The sequence below is a fragment of the Zingiber officinale genome, chromosome 9B (assembly GCF_018446385.1).
Source record: "Zingiber officinale cultivar Zhangliang chromosome 9B, Zo_v1.1, whole genome shotgun sequence".
Lineage (NCBI taxonomy): Eukaryota > Viridiplantae > Streptophyta > Magnoliopsida > Zingiberales > Zingiberaceae > Zingiber > Zingiber officinale.
Genome location: NC_056003.1, coordinates 66,657,791 through 66,674,647, shown reverse-complemented (window position 1 = coordinate 66,674,647; position 16,857 = coordinate 66,657,791).

Below are 16,857 nucleotides of genomic sequence, written 5' to 3'. Positions count from 1 at the left end.
AAGCCATTCAAAGTAAAATACATGTCATACTTATACATATCATACATCATACAAGCATGCATCACTTAGGCATACATCATATAAAAGTATGCATCACTTAGGCATACATCATGTCATAAAGGTATGCATCACTTAGGCATACATCATATAAAAGTATGCATCACTTAGGCATACATCATGTCATAAAAGTATGCATCACTTAGGCATACATCATATAAAAGTATGCATCACTTAGGCATACATCATATTAACATGCATATCATAAAAACATACATATTTTAAGCACATAGCATATCATCAAAGTATGCATATTTCCTTCCACATAGCATATCATAAAAAGCATGCATATTCTAAGCATATAGCATATCATCAAGCATGCATATTCTAAGCACATAACATATCATCAAAGCATGCATATTTCTAAACACATATCATATCATAAAACATGCATATCTCTATCCACATATCATATCATAAAAAGGTATAAATCACAAGCATACATGGTTAAGCATAAGGGTATATCATGTGATTATACTATCATAAGAAACATGGTAACATAGTTAACTTGGGTTCTAAGCTTCCTAAACCCTTGGGTTCCTATCATGGCCGAACCCCCTTAGGTCTCAATTTAGGTAAAAACAACCTCCAAGCATGTGAAACCTAAATTATCATTACATGAATTTCATAGGAAGCATTATAAGTATGATTTACTTGGTTTCTAAGTTCTCCAAGTCCTTAAACTCATGTGGCCGAACCCTATCAGTATATAAACAAGGTCCCAAATGTCATGAAAGCATGGAAACCTTAAACCACATTTATAGCATTTTTTTCCAAGTAACATAGTAAGCATATTGAGCTAGTTCCTAAGTCCTTCAAGCCCTTAACATATGTCATAGTCAAACTTTTAACAAGTGTTCATGAGGGCTAAAAACAAACATACAAGCATGTGAACTTGAACTAACATCATGTATAAATTCATAACAAAACATTATACAACATGTATGGCCGAAACTTACCCTAGCCTCAATTAGGTCATTAAACAACATATAGCATGGGAACTTTGTCTTTCTACTTATCATATTCCATGTAAAGTGACATAAGCATATTTAATTCTTGTTCTAGGGTTTCTAGGGCATCTATTCCTTCATGGCCGAAACATACAATAGTCCATTTAGGTCATGGAAAAATTTTACAAGCATGTGACACAATCAACACATTATCCTATTTTCATAAGAAGCACTTTTAACACATTTGGTTTCATTTCTAAGGCCTCTAGGTCTTTTAAACCCTACTTGGCCGAAACTCAACAGTATATAAACTTGCTTCAAATAGCCTAAAAGCATAAGAAATCATACAAGTTTCATAGCATGTATAAAGACAAGCATAATAAACATACATGTGAATTGTGTCTTAGGCTTCCTAGGTTTCTTTCCCTTTTTCTTTTATTTTTCCTCATGGCCGAAACCTACCATTCTTTAAACTAGGTTTTAAGTGGCCTAAAGCATGGAAAACCTAAGTAAGTTTCATGGCAAAAATTACTAAGAACATCATATACAAAGTTGGTTCATAAACAAGCTAGGACCCTTGTGATCCTACATGTCATATATCATGTAACTAATTTTCCTATACTCAATTTAAACATAAGAACATTAAACAACTTTCATATCATAATATCACAGAGGTCTTGAGCATATTAGAATTTTGTTTAAGCTTTTCTAACTATCCATCTTATCATGGCCGAAATTCTAAAATAAGAGTTCATGAATTTCTAGCAATGTTCAACATGCAATTCTTTAAGAAAACTCTATATTCTATCATACAAACATGGTTACTTAAAATTTAAAGGTCTTCCTAACCCTAAGCCCTTTTCTTGGCCGAAACATATAAATGGATTTCTTTTGGTTCCAAGTAACTTTTAAGCAAGAAAACCAATAAAAGACCCTTAGTAGTTCATGGAGGGAATCTTGTACTAGTTTGGTTACACCATATTTTCCCTAACCTCCTTAAAATATTTTTGGCCGAAATTATAGGGTTAGGCACTCCTCTGATCAAGCATCAATTAGGTATAAAAACATGAAGAAAATTCTTCCTACATAGCATAGAAAACATATCATGAAATAAAGACTTGTTTAAACCTTCCTAGATTTGAAAACCCTTTCTTTAGCCGAATTTTCTAAAATTCTTTCCTAGGTTTTCTAATCCTCATAAAATCCGAAAATCACATAAAAAGCCTTGTACCACAGGTGAGGGGAAGCTTACACCCTTTTCGCTTGTGGATCTAAGGTATGGTGATGGAAGAAGTAGCCTCTTCTTCTAGTTCCTTTCCCTTGATTCCCTTGCTTAGTCCTCCTTGTATCTTAGGCTTTCTTAGGAGAAAACCTTGGCTTTGGGGCCGAAGATGGAGGAGAGGGGACTGATGGTTTCGGTGAGGGAGAGGAAGAATGAGAGAAAATGAGAGAAAAATAACTTTCTCTTTTCTTGCTCCCTTTTATGTTAAGGGGGAAGAGGTAGCAAAATTGATTTTTGCTTTCCTTCTCCCTTAGCCTTTTTTTTCCTATTTTCTATTTATTTTATTTATTCATTTATTCTTACCATTCATGATGAAATAAGGGGGATTGAATCCTCTTAATTCCCTCTTTAAATTTTTGGCAACAACAAAGAGGAAGAAGGAGAGAAAGGGAGGAAGACAAGTTGCCTTTCTCTTGCTCCTTTCTTGTTTTCTTTTGGCTAGCTTTTACTCTTACCTTTATCATGAGTTTCCCTCCTTTGTTATCAACATCTTCTCTCTATCCAAATTGGTTTCTACTAATTAATTCTATGAAATATAATATAAGAGGTCCATGGTTCAATCCTTGACCTCCTCTTCTTTTTATTTCATTTTATTTCTTTTTGCTTCAACTCACTTCCTATTATTTTTCTAAGAAAAAATCCCACATTCATATATTTATCTTACAAGCTTAGTGGGTATTACATAATATAGATGTGATTTTGACCTATCTTTTCCAACCGTTGGAATAATGCCTATAGTTGACTCGATCTAACCGAGCAACTAGGAATACTCAATCTAATTGAGTTTGTATTTACCCATGCGATGATAGGCGGGACCAAGATTGTCCCTCCGTACCCAACCAAGATAATATGTATTGCTCTGCTTTGGCAGATTCAACAATACATGTGATCGAGGTAGTGATAGGTATCACGGCACGGTTAGGCATTTAGAGTTGGTTCGATCGAGATCTAATCTAATCGAAAAGGATGCATCTTGTGCACGACTTAGATCTAATCTAATCGCAATGGTGCATCATGTGCACGACTTAGATCTAATCTAATCGTAAGGCACTAATTAATTAATTACTTATTAAACATGCATCATATACATAAGCAATTAACTAATTAATCTATTTGTGATTTAGTCATGGCCCCACTATGATCTTCTCAAGCCAATGAGAAGATCGAATGGTCAACCTAGGGTCAACAGCTTCTCCAAGCTCCTCCCTTTGACCACCTTGTGTTGCTCGTGCCCGCCTCGGAACTCCATCTCGTGTGGACCCTCCACCGCTCCAATTTGTACATTACAATTTGAAACTCGAGTTACATTCGAGTCTAAATCTAATTTACAACCAGAATATATGAGAAAGGCACGACGCGCAGGTCGCGGAAAAATAAAAATATACAACACGCGCAAACACATAACGGCACGCAGGCCGTATTATGAATTACAACACAATCCAATCATATTGGGTTTTTGGGCCATGACTATCACAAAATTAATATATAATTCAAAATTATATATTTTCATAATTTTCTATAATTTTAAAAATAATTTTTTATAATTTTTACGAGTAAAATTTCCCAGCGGTCCCGTTTAGCGGTTTCGGGCGCAATCGCGGAACGGATCCCCTTGCGGGGCCAGGGGCAGCGCCCCTACCCGCGATCTAACCATCGCGAAGGTTCCTTTGTGATCCAACAGCGCCTAAACTCGCTGTCCCAAAACGATTTGGGTCGAGACATTGCCGTTTCGGAAAAAAATCTTCCCGGCAAGTTCATTTTTAGCGATTTCGGGTGCAATCGCGGAGCAAATCCCCTTGCGGGGTTAGGGGCAGTACCCCTACCCACGATCTAACCATCGTGAGTTGCTCCTTTGCGATCTAATGGCACCCAAGCCCGCTGTCCCAAACGGATTTGGGGCAAAACGAAGCCGTTTAAGGAAAAACTTCCCGGTAGCCGAAGCCTACAAGTGCCGAGATACTTGTGCTTCGCTTCTACGGAAAAATTACCCATAAAAACATAAAAAACTAAATTTTTACAGAAAATCACAGAAGGTTTAGTTTTCATAAAACCAAAAATTAAACTCGTACAAGCCTTGCACGTGCTCTGATACCACTGTTGGGTTTTTCGGGCCGCGAAAACCGCTTTTCGCGTCGCGGAAACCCCGAATCACCCAAAGCCGTAGATCCGTGCAAGGAAAACCGAACCAAAATTATGAGTACAAGTTTCAAAACTTCTAGATCTACTCCTAGATCTATGTGTTAAGAAGTATACCTTGAAGCGTGCCCTTTCGCGTTCCCGCTCGTCCAAGGAATTGCCGGATCTCTAGACCGTCAAGCGTCGGTCCTCTAGAAGTATCCACACGGACACGTAGGTGGAGAAAACCTCACACAAAGGTGTGCTAGCACCTTGGTAAGATTCGGCCAAGCAAGGAGGAGAGGGAGAGGGAGAGGGAGAGCTTGAGAGGAAGAAGATACAATAATTAATCACTTGAATGAAAATGAATCCATATTCATTCAAATTGTGGCCGGCCACATTTCCCAAATGTAACCCCCTCATTAATGCATTAAGTTGTCATCAAAGAGGGAATGTAACCTCCATGAGGTGGCACTCACTAGTAACTCCCATGAGGTGGCAACCATGATGATGTGGTGCATCATCATTGGTCCACATCAATGCCAACTCACCAATGAGGTGGTATAAAGTCAAGTCTAACTTGACTTTTAATCTTCCTCTCAAGTCAAGTCAAACTTGACCAAATCTCTTCCATAGTTGATCTAATCTAACCATTTGATTCAAGCCAACTTAATATAATGAATCTAATTCATTAAATTAAGTTGATTTAATGAGTCATAATCTAAATTAGACTCATTGAATACATGAATCAACTTGAGTCCAACTCAAGTTAGCCCAATTAGGATTACTCTTAATCCAATTTGATTCATCAAATGAATCTAATCCTCTTGGTTCATCATATGAACCAAATCTCCATCTAATTGTCCTTAGTGTGTGACCCTATAGGTTCTTGTAACGTTGGCAATGCCCTAAACCCATTTAGGAGCATAAGTAATGAGCGGTATCTAGCAACACATCATTACTACCCAAGTTACAAGAATGTCGTGATCCGACATCACCTTGTGACTACTAATTGTGACTCCTCACAAAATATGACGAGTCTCCTTCTATCCTAGACATCTAGATAGATCAATGTGAGGCATAGACCGTGTCATCCTCTGACCAATCTAAATCTTAAACTCCAAGTAGACTCACTAAATCAAATGAGCTCAATATCCCATATTGACTCATTTGGGCATGGTCATGCACTTCGTGGTCTCACTCTATCAAGAATACCGATGTCTCTCCCGTCATATAGGAGGGATAGATCCCATCTACATCACTCACATCCCTCTGCATAATTTGTTATATACCCAGTAATCGCCTTTATAGTCGACCCAGTTACGGGTGACGTTTGACGAAACCAAAGTACTAACTCCTTATGTAGGGATCTATGGTGACTTCAGGTCTAAGGACTAGTAGTCATACTAATAGCCACATGAGAAAGTATATGACACTCATATAATGATCCATGATACTTTCTCATGGCGGGTCATTCAGTATACATTCTCTAATGTATACCCATGTGTCAACTTGATATCTCTATATCCATGACTTGTGAGATCAAGTCATCGAGTTAACCTACATGCTAGTCTTATTGCATTAACATTGTCCCTGAATGTTAATACTCGACTAGGAATGATTAAGAGTAGTGTTCCCTATATCATCTCACTATCGGTTCAACTAACCGATTGATATAGGTGAGAACCATCTACTCAAGGACATTATTATACTTAGTTTATTTGGCACCAATACAAGTAAGTATAATAACCAAAATCCAAATGCCTTTATTAATATACAAGAATATGATACAATGAGTCCATACAATCATCAAATGATTGGCTCTAGGGCTCTAACTAACAAGCCCAAGTACCAATTATGAGATGATTGTAAAGGGCTCAATTTTGTATTATATTTCATTATTAATAAAAGACAAAGTTTGTTATTATATTTGTTTCAATTCAGTGCCGATTGAATAAGTATAATAATGTCCTTGCGTAGTAGGTTTTTATCTACAGCATATCAATTGGTTGAATTGATAATGAAATATTGTAGATATACATAGAACACTACTCTTAACTATTCCTAGTCAAGCATTAATATACAAGGACAATATTAATATGTTGAGACTAGCATGTAAGTCAACGGATGACATAATCTCACAAATCATGGATATGAGATGTCAGGTTGACACATGGGTATATATTAGAGAATATATACTGAATGACCCGCCATGAGAATGTTTCATGGATCGTTATATGAGTGTCATAAACATTCTTATGTGAATATTGGTATGAATAGTCCTTAGACCTGAAGTCACTACAGTTCCCTATATAAGGAGTTGTGTACTTTGGTATCGGCAAACGTCACATGTAACAAGGTGGACAATAAAGTCGATCACTGGGTATGCAATGAATTATGCGGAGGAATGTGAATGATGTAGATGAGATCTATCCCTTCCATATGACGGAAGCAATATATGTGGGCCCCTTGATTAGTAGGACACAAGAAAGCATGGTCATGCTCAAATAAGTCAATATGAGATATTGAGCTAACTTGATTGAGTATGTCTACTTAGAGATCAAGAAACACAAATGATCCAGTGATGACCTAGAAGGGCCCACCTCCAAGGAAGTTCCCTAAGGAAGTTCAGCGCTTTGGTAGATGTCGAAGTCAAGGGGTGGCCAACCGAGAGACTAGCCAGTGACAGAAGGCCCCTCGTCCTCGTCCGATCAGAAGAAGTTCGGAGGGTGTTGGTCGGGCCTAGGCAAGGGGCAGCATGCCGATCGGCATAGACATAGGCACATGATGCCAAAGAAGAGGTCGGTTGGACCGATTAAGGCGCAATCCAGCTAGGCAAAAGACATTCACGCCGATCGGCCAAGACATAGGCACAGGAAGCCAAAGAAGAGGCCAGTCGACCCGATCAAGGGGAAGCCGGTCAGACGGCAACCGACAAATAAGACGGGGATATATGCAAACATCCTTCTGGGAGTCAGTGTCGTTGATTAATGGGGTGTATGGATAGAATATCCTTTTGGGAGTCAGTTTTGCCAACTGACGGCGGGGAAGGACGGAGGATCGTACGGAAGAAGATCTCGCCGCCATGGCAGAGATACGTTTGCCCCGTTATGGTAAGAGGTCAGGGATCCTTTTTCAATGTTAACTTTTGGGGAATGTTTGGGAATACGCGTCCGTCCGGGAAGCATGCAGTCTACTCGTCGAAGCCCTATATAAGGAGAGGAGCAGCCCTCCCGCGGAGGTACGCACAGACGTCTTCTGGAGCCACTATTCTCTTCTTCTTTGCTTCCTTTATTCTCCTCGCGTGCCGGTGTGTGACTTGAGTGTCGGAAGGTCCTCGCTTGGCACTAACGACTTGTGGTTGCAGGAGCGCGGGAGCATCCGTGAAGACGAAGGGCCACCTCAGCGTCACTTCCCGATGGCCATCTACTCAGCTTCTGGGCAGGATCAACAAAGGTTGATAAGAAGATGACACGGTCTATGCTTCATTGATCAATCTAGATATCAAGGATAGAGGGGCCAAGTCATACAAGATAATAGCCACGGGCAAGTTAGGTTGAATCTCGACTTTCTCGTCACTTGAGTAGCAATGATGCCTTGCTAGATGTCACTCATTGCTTATATATCTAAATGTTGATTTGAGTACATTGCCAACGTTACGAGAACCTATTGAGTCACACACAAAGAACAAGTAGATTTGGAGATAGGTTCATATGATGAATCATTGGATTAAGTCTAATCCAAATTGGACTTATTGAGTTAGACTCAATTGGATCTAATTATTGGATTAAGTCCAATTCAAACTAAACTCAAGGAGTCAATTCAAATTAATGAAATATGATTCATTGAATTTGAAATTATATGAGATTAATTGAGTAAGACTCGATTGAATTAGACTTGAGTTAGACTCAAGTGAGGATTAATGGAGATATTCATTGAATTTCGAAATTCAATGAATCATTTCATTCAATTTTTGAAATTGAATTTGAAATGAGGAGTTTCAAGTGTGGTCCTTAATGGAGTGTAAATACTCATTAAGGCTCATTAATTGAATTAATGCTCATTAAGTGTTTTCATTGGATGAAAATACTTAAGCATTTTTTTCTTCATTTTTGGGTAGATCTTCATTTTTCTCCTTCCTCTTCACTCTTCTTGGCCGAAACACCTACTCTAGGTTGTTGTTGCTAGCATAACCTTAAGTATTTTCCTTCTCCTACTTGTGAGTTTGTGAGACAAACGAAGGCAAGGCTTATTAGTGTGGATACCATAGAGGCGCGAACGTATGATCGTGCTGTGATCCAAGCTGTCTGGAGTCCGTGTGCACACATCAAAGGTATAACCTTTTTCATGCTCTTTTATAAAACTTAATATATTTTTCTTTTCCCTTCGCATGGATCTCGTGGAGGAACTAAATGGTTTCCGCTGCGCATAAGCGTGTTTAGTGCTCTAGTTCCTTACAGTGGTATCAGAGCCACTTGGGAAGGGATATACTAAGTTGTTAAAATTTTTATGTGATAAAATGCATGATAGGTTTACTATGATCTGTAAATTATGAGTTTCGGTCAAAAATTAGTGTTTTGTTGAGAACGAAACATAGTTTGTATGTGACCAGCAAGGTCTCGACCAAAGGTGTTTTGTTCGGAATGAAACATAGTCGATTTTGAGGGTAGTAGGGTCTCTGGTATGGCAGCAACTCATAAATGAGTATGCAAAATATTTTTGTTTCGGGGGAGCTGCCCCCTAAACCCCGCAAGGGGTGCTACCCCTTGAACCCGCCCGCTAACCGGCTAGCGGGACCGCCGTGACGTTGTGGCTCATAATTTGATATTCACATCATAATAGATTTATGTCATAAGGATATTGTGAATATATATATATATATGACATGGTGCATGGTTATGGCCCTTGAACCTCTATGTGATTGTGTGTGATGTTGTAATTCATAATACGGCCTGCGTGTCGTGCCTTCATCCTTTTATTCTTGTTGTAATTTTAGACTACACTCAAATGTAACTCGAGTTTCTTTAGATTTTGTAATGTACAAATTAGAAAGGAGTTAGTCTACTAGACGACGGGTGAAAAGGAAGGAAGGACAACAACACACGACAACCAAGGAAGCGCTTGGAGAAGTTGCTTTGACCTAGGTTGACTTATCGCTCTTCTCATTGGCTTGAGAAGATCATAGTTTATGGGGGTCATAACCATGTTATGTTTTAATTTATATATATATATGATGTGTGCTTTAATTGTATTCGATACATGTCTAGTTTAAATATAATTAGGTCCTTTTAATATATGTCTACCAAAGTTTAATACTCACTTCTAGATCGATCAATTGTAGTCAGGTTTTGCCAAAGCAAAGTGACTTAATTTATCTTGCTAGAATGTGATAGGACAATTGTGATGTCTGACTATTAAACTTGGGTGCGACTTAACTAAGTTGTCTCATTTAGATTGAGAGCTTAGAGGCATATCCCATAAGATGGAATTCAAATTGTACTAATCTTAGGCGATTAGCCAAAACTAACTCAAGATGAGCTATAATATGAATTTCATAAGATGGACAAATGAACAAATAGTATTGTTCATCTAGCTATACAAGAGTTGCATTTGATGCAATTGGTATATGATGCCTACCTGCATTATACGAGTCTTGGGTGATTAGCCAAAGCTAATTCAAGATGAGGTATAATATGGATCTTGTCCCACATGAATATTATTGTGATGGGATTTAGAGCTAGTAGTGTGGGTAAAACCACAACCATGACTCGCTCCTACCAAGTTTTATAATTCTATGGGAGAATCATTTAATTAAAGACATAATTAAATGATTGATATATGATACTAAGTTCTGCATTATGTTGTTATAGATTACCATGTCATCAAATACGTCGAACACTCACTCTCTCTCTCTGTGATCTGTCCTTGATAAAGACAAACTCAATGGAGCTAACTTCCTAAACAGGTATAGAAACTTGAGAATTATTTTCAAGTAAGAACAGAAACTGTACATCCTAGAGAAGCCTATTCCTGAAGCACCCACTGCTACTGCCACTAGAGTTAATATGGATGCTTACAAAAAGTATCAAGATAATGTATTAGATGTATCATGCCTTATGCTCGCCACCATGAACTTTGAGCTTCAGAAGCAACATGAGAACATGGATGCTTGTGATATGGTTGAACACCTTCGACAACTATATCAAGGACAAGCAAGGCATGAGATATTTGAGATCTCTAAAGCGTTGTTTCAATGCAGAATGTAAGAAGGAAGTCTCGTAGGGCCATATGTACTCAAAATGATTGGGTATGTAGAAAACCTACAACGATTGGGATTTCCACTAGGCCAAGAATTGGTCACTGATCTTATCTTGCAGTCATTGTCCGATAGCTATAGTCAATTTGTCATGAAGTACAACATGAATGAAATTGACAACCCACTGCCTGAAATGTTGAGCATGTTGAGAATTGCTGAACTCAACCTTAAGAAGGTAAAGCCTAGTTCCATTTTGATAGTGTCTAAAAGCAAAGGTAAGGGTAAGACCCAAGCCAAAGGCAAGGGTAAGACTCATGCACTGAAACTCAAAGGTGGGGTTACTAAGGAAGGAACCTGCTTCCATTGCGGTGAGACCGGACATTGGAAGAGGAACTGCAAGGTATACCTAGAGGAACTGAAACGGAAGAGAAGTGAGACTTCTGCCTCAGGTATATATGTTATAGAAGTCAATCTATCTATTTCTTCTTCATGGGTATTAGATACCGGATGTGCATCTCACATTTGTACTAATGTACAGGGGCTGAGAAATAGTAGAGCGTTAGCAAAGGGCGAAGTGGACCTATGAGTTGGCAATAGTGCAAAGTTGCTGCTGTCGCTGTAGGAACATATTCCTTATCTTTTCCCACTAGGCTTATTTTAGAACTAGAAGAGTGCTGTTATGTGCCTACTTTGACAAAAAAAACATTATCTCTGTTTCTTGTTTGGACAAGAAAGGTTTTCCATTTGTAATAAATGACAAATGTTGTTTCATTTATTTCAATGATATGTTCTATTGTAGTGCACCTTTTATGAATGGTCTCTATATTCTAGACTTTAAAAACTCAATTTATAACATAAATACCAAACTGTTCAAATCTAATGATATGAACCAAACATATCTTTGGTATTGTCGCTTGGGTCACATAAATGAGAGTCGTATATCCCAACTTCATGAACTTTTGGATTCATTTGATTTTGAATCATATGAGGCATGTGAATCTTATCTTCAAGGCAAGATGACAAAAACTCCATTTAGTGGACACGGCGAAAGGGCTAATGATCTGTTAGGACTCATACATACTAATGTATGTGGCCCTTTCAGAATAGCAGCTAGAGGAGACTATTATTACTTCATTACCCTCACTAATGATTTTAGTAGATACGCCTATGTGTATCTGATGAGACACAAGTCAGAATCCTTTGAAAAGTTCAAAGAATTCAAGAATGAAGTATAAAACCAACTTGTTAAGAGTATTAAGATGCTTCGATCATATCGAGATGGGGAATACCTTAGCCAAGAGTTTCATGACCATCTCGTTGAGCGTGGGATCATATCTCAACTCACTCCACCTGAAACGTCACAATAGAATGGTGTATCAGAAAGGAGAAACCATACTATGGTACGATCGATGATGAGTCATACAAATCTTCCTACTTCCTTCTAGGGACATGCTCTAGAGACGGCCGCTTTCACACTTAATCGAGTTCCATCTAATGCCGTCATAAAGACATCATATACGATATGGACAAGGAAGAGTCCCAAGATGTCTTTTATGAAAAATTGGGATTGTGAGGCTTACGTTCGACGACAAGTCCCAAATAAACTAGGATCCAAATCAAACAAGTGTTATTTTGTTGGATATCCCAAGGAAAAAAAATGATATTACTTCTATAATCCCACATAAGGCAAGGTGTTTGTTGCCAAAACTGGTGTCTTTCTAGAAAGGGAATTTATTTCTAGAAAAATTAGTGGGAGTGAAGTTGATCTTGAAGAAATTCAAGATACACAAACTAGCACCGATGCCTTGATGGAAATTGAGCAGGTACCACAAGATGTTGTGGATCAGGATTCTATTACACCATAAGAAGTTGTGGAACAACAACCTGTTCAAGTAGCACATGTTCTACGCAGATCTAATAGGACTCGTCGTCAACCTGAGAGATATTCATTTCTCTTGTCTGACCATGGTGATGTAGTGCTTATTGGTCTCGATGAGCCTACATCTTATCAGGAAGTTGTACAGGGCCCAAATTTTGAGAAATAGCTAGAAGTCATGAGATCCGAAATGGAATCCATGTACACTAACCAAGTATGGACTTTGGTAGATCCACCTTAAGGGATCAACCCCATTGGGTGTTAGTGGGTCTTCAAAGTGAAGACTGACATGGATAGACATATGCATACCTATAAAGGTAGATTGGTAGCTAAAGGTTTCAAGTAAATTCATGGTATAGACTATGATAAAACTTTTTCACTAGTTGTGATGCTTAAGTCCATTCGGATTTTATTTGTTATTGCAACTTACTATGATTATGAGATTTGACAGATGGATGTCAAAACTGCATTTCTTAACGGAAATCTGCTCGAGGATGTGTGCATGACACAACCTGAGGGTTTTTTAGATCCAAAGCATGCTGGAAAGGTTTGTAAGTTGCAAAGATCCATTTATGGATCCAAAGATCCAAAGCAAGCTTCTAGAAGCTGGAATCTTCGATTCGATGATGCGATCAAAATATTTGATTTCATTAAGAATGAAGATGAATCTTATGTCTACAAGAAGGTTAGTGGGAGAACAGTCATCTTTCTCATATTGTATGTAGATGACATATTACTCATTGGAAATGATATCCCTACTCTTCAGTCAGTGAAAACTTGGCTTGGGAATTATTTTTCAATGAAAGACTTAGGTGAAGCAGCCTATATTTTAGGCCTTAAGATCTATAGAGATAGATCTAAAAGATTATCTGGCCTAAGCCAGAGTACGTACATTGACAAAGTGCTTAAACATTTTGCCATGGAGAATTACAAGATGAGATTCCTACATATGTCACATGGTGTGAGTCTTTTGAAGACTCAATGTCCCTTTTCTAAGGAAGAAAGAGACCGCATGGATCAGATTCCTTATTCATCTGCTATAGGGTCTATCATGTATGTCATGCTTTGTATTCACCCAGATGTCTCGTATGCGTTAAGCATGATGAGCAAATACCAATCAGATCCAGGTGAAGGTCACTGGATAGCAGTCAAGAATATTTTTAAGCACTTGAGAAGGACTCAAGATTATTTCTTGATCTTTGGAGGCGATGAAGAGCTTGTTGTAAAGGGTTACACCGATGCTAGCTTCCAAACTGACAAGGATGATTACAGATCGCAGTCAGGATATGTGTTTTGCTTAAATGATGGTGTTGTGAGTTGGAAGAGTTCAAAGTAGGATACAGTCACTGATTCGACAACAAAGGCCAAGTACATTGCTGCTTCAGCTGCAGCAAAGGAGGCTGTTTGGATCAGGAAGTTCATTACAGAGCTTGGTGTTGTTCCTAATATGGCAAACCCAATAGACATTTATTGTGATAACAATGGGGCTATTGCATAGGCTAAGGAACCTCGCTCTCATCAGAGATCCAAACACATACTACGGTGATTCCATCTCATTCAAGAGATCATCGATAGAGGAGATGTGAGGATATGTAGAGTACCGATCAATGCTAACATTACGGACCCTTTGACCAAGGCTTTGGCACAGAGAAAGCATGATGGTCACACTAGGTTAATGGGTATTCGATATCTCAGTGATTGGCACTAGTGCTAGTGGGAGATTGTTAGTATTAGCCCTAGTACTAATTATGAGATTATTGTAAATGGCTCAATTTTGTATCATATTTATGTTAGAATGTATACTAAAAGCCTAGCTTTTTGTAAATATTTATTTTGAAATAAAGAATCACATTGGTCAAATATCTACATTTATATGCTAACTGTAGTTGTTCAATTAATTTATATTGTAGATAACATGGTGTGTAGTGTCACACACAGAAGATCATGTTATCAATTCCTTATAAATTATAAATAGTAGCTCATGACTAAGATGGATAGGAAAAAACCATTAGAATAGTCATAGTGTAATTTGGTATTAGTTTATCTTAACTATAAAATTACACTAGTACACTCTGAGTGTATTGATCAGGACCATTTAAGGTAAGATCTTTTTATACTGACTGAATAAAAGAACAAGACCTTTGTTATTATGGAAATGTGCTCTTAATCCTGATATAATAACAAGCACATATATCTAGTATTTATTTCTTTGACTTATCAAAGGGTGTGATTTAGTTTGATAAATCAATAGGCTCAATAAGTTGAGAAATGATATTATTTATAGTGTGTGTTGTTGATTATAGAAGGAAACGTGTCCTAGTAATCTAGGTTGATGATGTCCCCAAGAGGAGCTCATAAGGATTGTCATGTAAATCCTGCAAGTGGACTTAGTCCGACATGACGATAAGGTTGAGTGGTACTACTCTTGGAGTTAGATATTAATTAAGTGAGTTGTCGGTAACTCATTTAATTAGTGGGCATTCTATATCTCAAACACAGGGAGACTAACACACTCATGATAAGAAGGAGCCCAAAATGTAATTTGAAATTGGTGCGGTAGTTCAGTAATAATTCTTTAGTGGTATGAATTATTATTGATGAAATTATGTTGGGTGTTCGGGGCGAACACGGGAAGCTTAATTTCATCGGGAGACCAAAACCAATTCCTCCTCTCGGTCCTTATCGTAGCCTCTTATTTATAAAGTATTATACCCACCCATACCCACCTTCTTACCCACCTTAAGGTGGCCAGCCAAGCAAGCTTGGAGCCCAAACTAGGGTCGGCCAAACGAAGGTGGGTTAGTTTCTTTAGGTGGTCGGCCCTAGCTTGAACCCAAGCTTGGTGTGGCCAGCCACAATAAATTAAAAGGTTTTTATTTTTAAAATCTTTCTTATATGGAAGCTATGGTTTTAAAATAGAGTTTAAAATTTAAATCTTTCCTTTTATAGTTTTCTACAAATGATTAAGTGAAAGGTTTGATATCTTTCCTTATTTGTAGTTAAAAGAAATACTTTAATTTCGATAAAACTTTCTTTTTTTATAACCATCCTCATGATTTAAAAGAGAGTTTTAAAATTAAATCTTTCCTTTTATAGTTTCTATAAAAGATTAAGAAAATATTTGATATCTTTCCTTATTTATAGATTGAAAGGAATATTTTAATTTTAGATAAAACTTTCCTTTTTGTAAATCATCTACATGTTTTAATAGAGAGATTTTAATTTATAAAAGTTTGCTTTTATGACCAACCATGAAAGGAATTTTCAAAAAAGAAATTTTTATTTAAAAAATTCCGGAAACAAATTAGGAAGTTTTAATTTTGTGTTTAAAACTTTCCTTCTTTGGAAGGATTAAGATGGTCGGCCATATATAGTTTGAAAGGGAAATTTTATTAAACTTTCCTTTCATTGGCAAAGAGAATAAGGAAGTTTTAATAAAACTTTCCTTATTTGCCAAGACCAAAGAATATAAAAGAGAGGGTAGAGGTGTCTCACCTTATAACAATATCTCTTCTATTAATCCTCTCTTCCTTGGTTGGTGGTCGGCCCCTCTCCTCCTCTCCCTCTCCTATTCTTCTTCCTTGGCCGGCGGCATCTTCATCTCAAGGAGCTTGGTTGGTGGCCGGATCTTGCTAAAGGAAGAAGGAGAGATAGAAGGTCTTGTTTCTTAGCATCCCTTGGAACTTGATGGTGGCCAAACCTCATCTTCTCTTGGAGTTCTTGTGGCGGCCGAAACTTGCTTGGAGAAGAAGGAAACTTGGGTGGTTCTCATCTCGGTAGATCGTTTCCCACACGAGGTCCGAGATAAGAAGAGGAATACGATAGAAGATCAAGAGGTTGTTGCTTACAAAGAAAGGTATAACTAGTAATTCTATTCCGCATCTTACTAGTTTTCTTTGTATAGATTTTGAAATACCAAACATAAGAGGCATATGATTCTAGGTTTCGAATTTGTGATTCGAGTTTGTGTTCTTTTGTTTTTGTTTTTTTCGATCTTGTGATTCAATTGTTCCTTTTAGTTAAACCTAGGGTTACTATAAGGAAATTAAATATTAAATTTCATTGAAAGGCTTTGTCTAGGAAGTGGTGGATGCTCTCATACCCAAGAAGGCCTAGTGTCTCGCCATGTTTAACCTGGAAGTCAATATCTGAAATTAATATTTAATTGAATTTGTAACATGGGTGGATTTGGATCAATAATGTTAAGTATCGTTTGCGATCCAAGTCTAAACCTCTAAGAACAGATAAGTTAAATTTGGAATCAATAATGTTAAGTTCCGCTTGCGATTCCTAATTTAATTTCTAAAGAACACAATAGGTT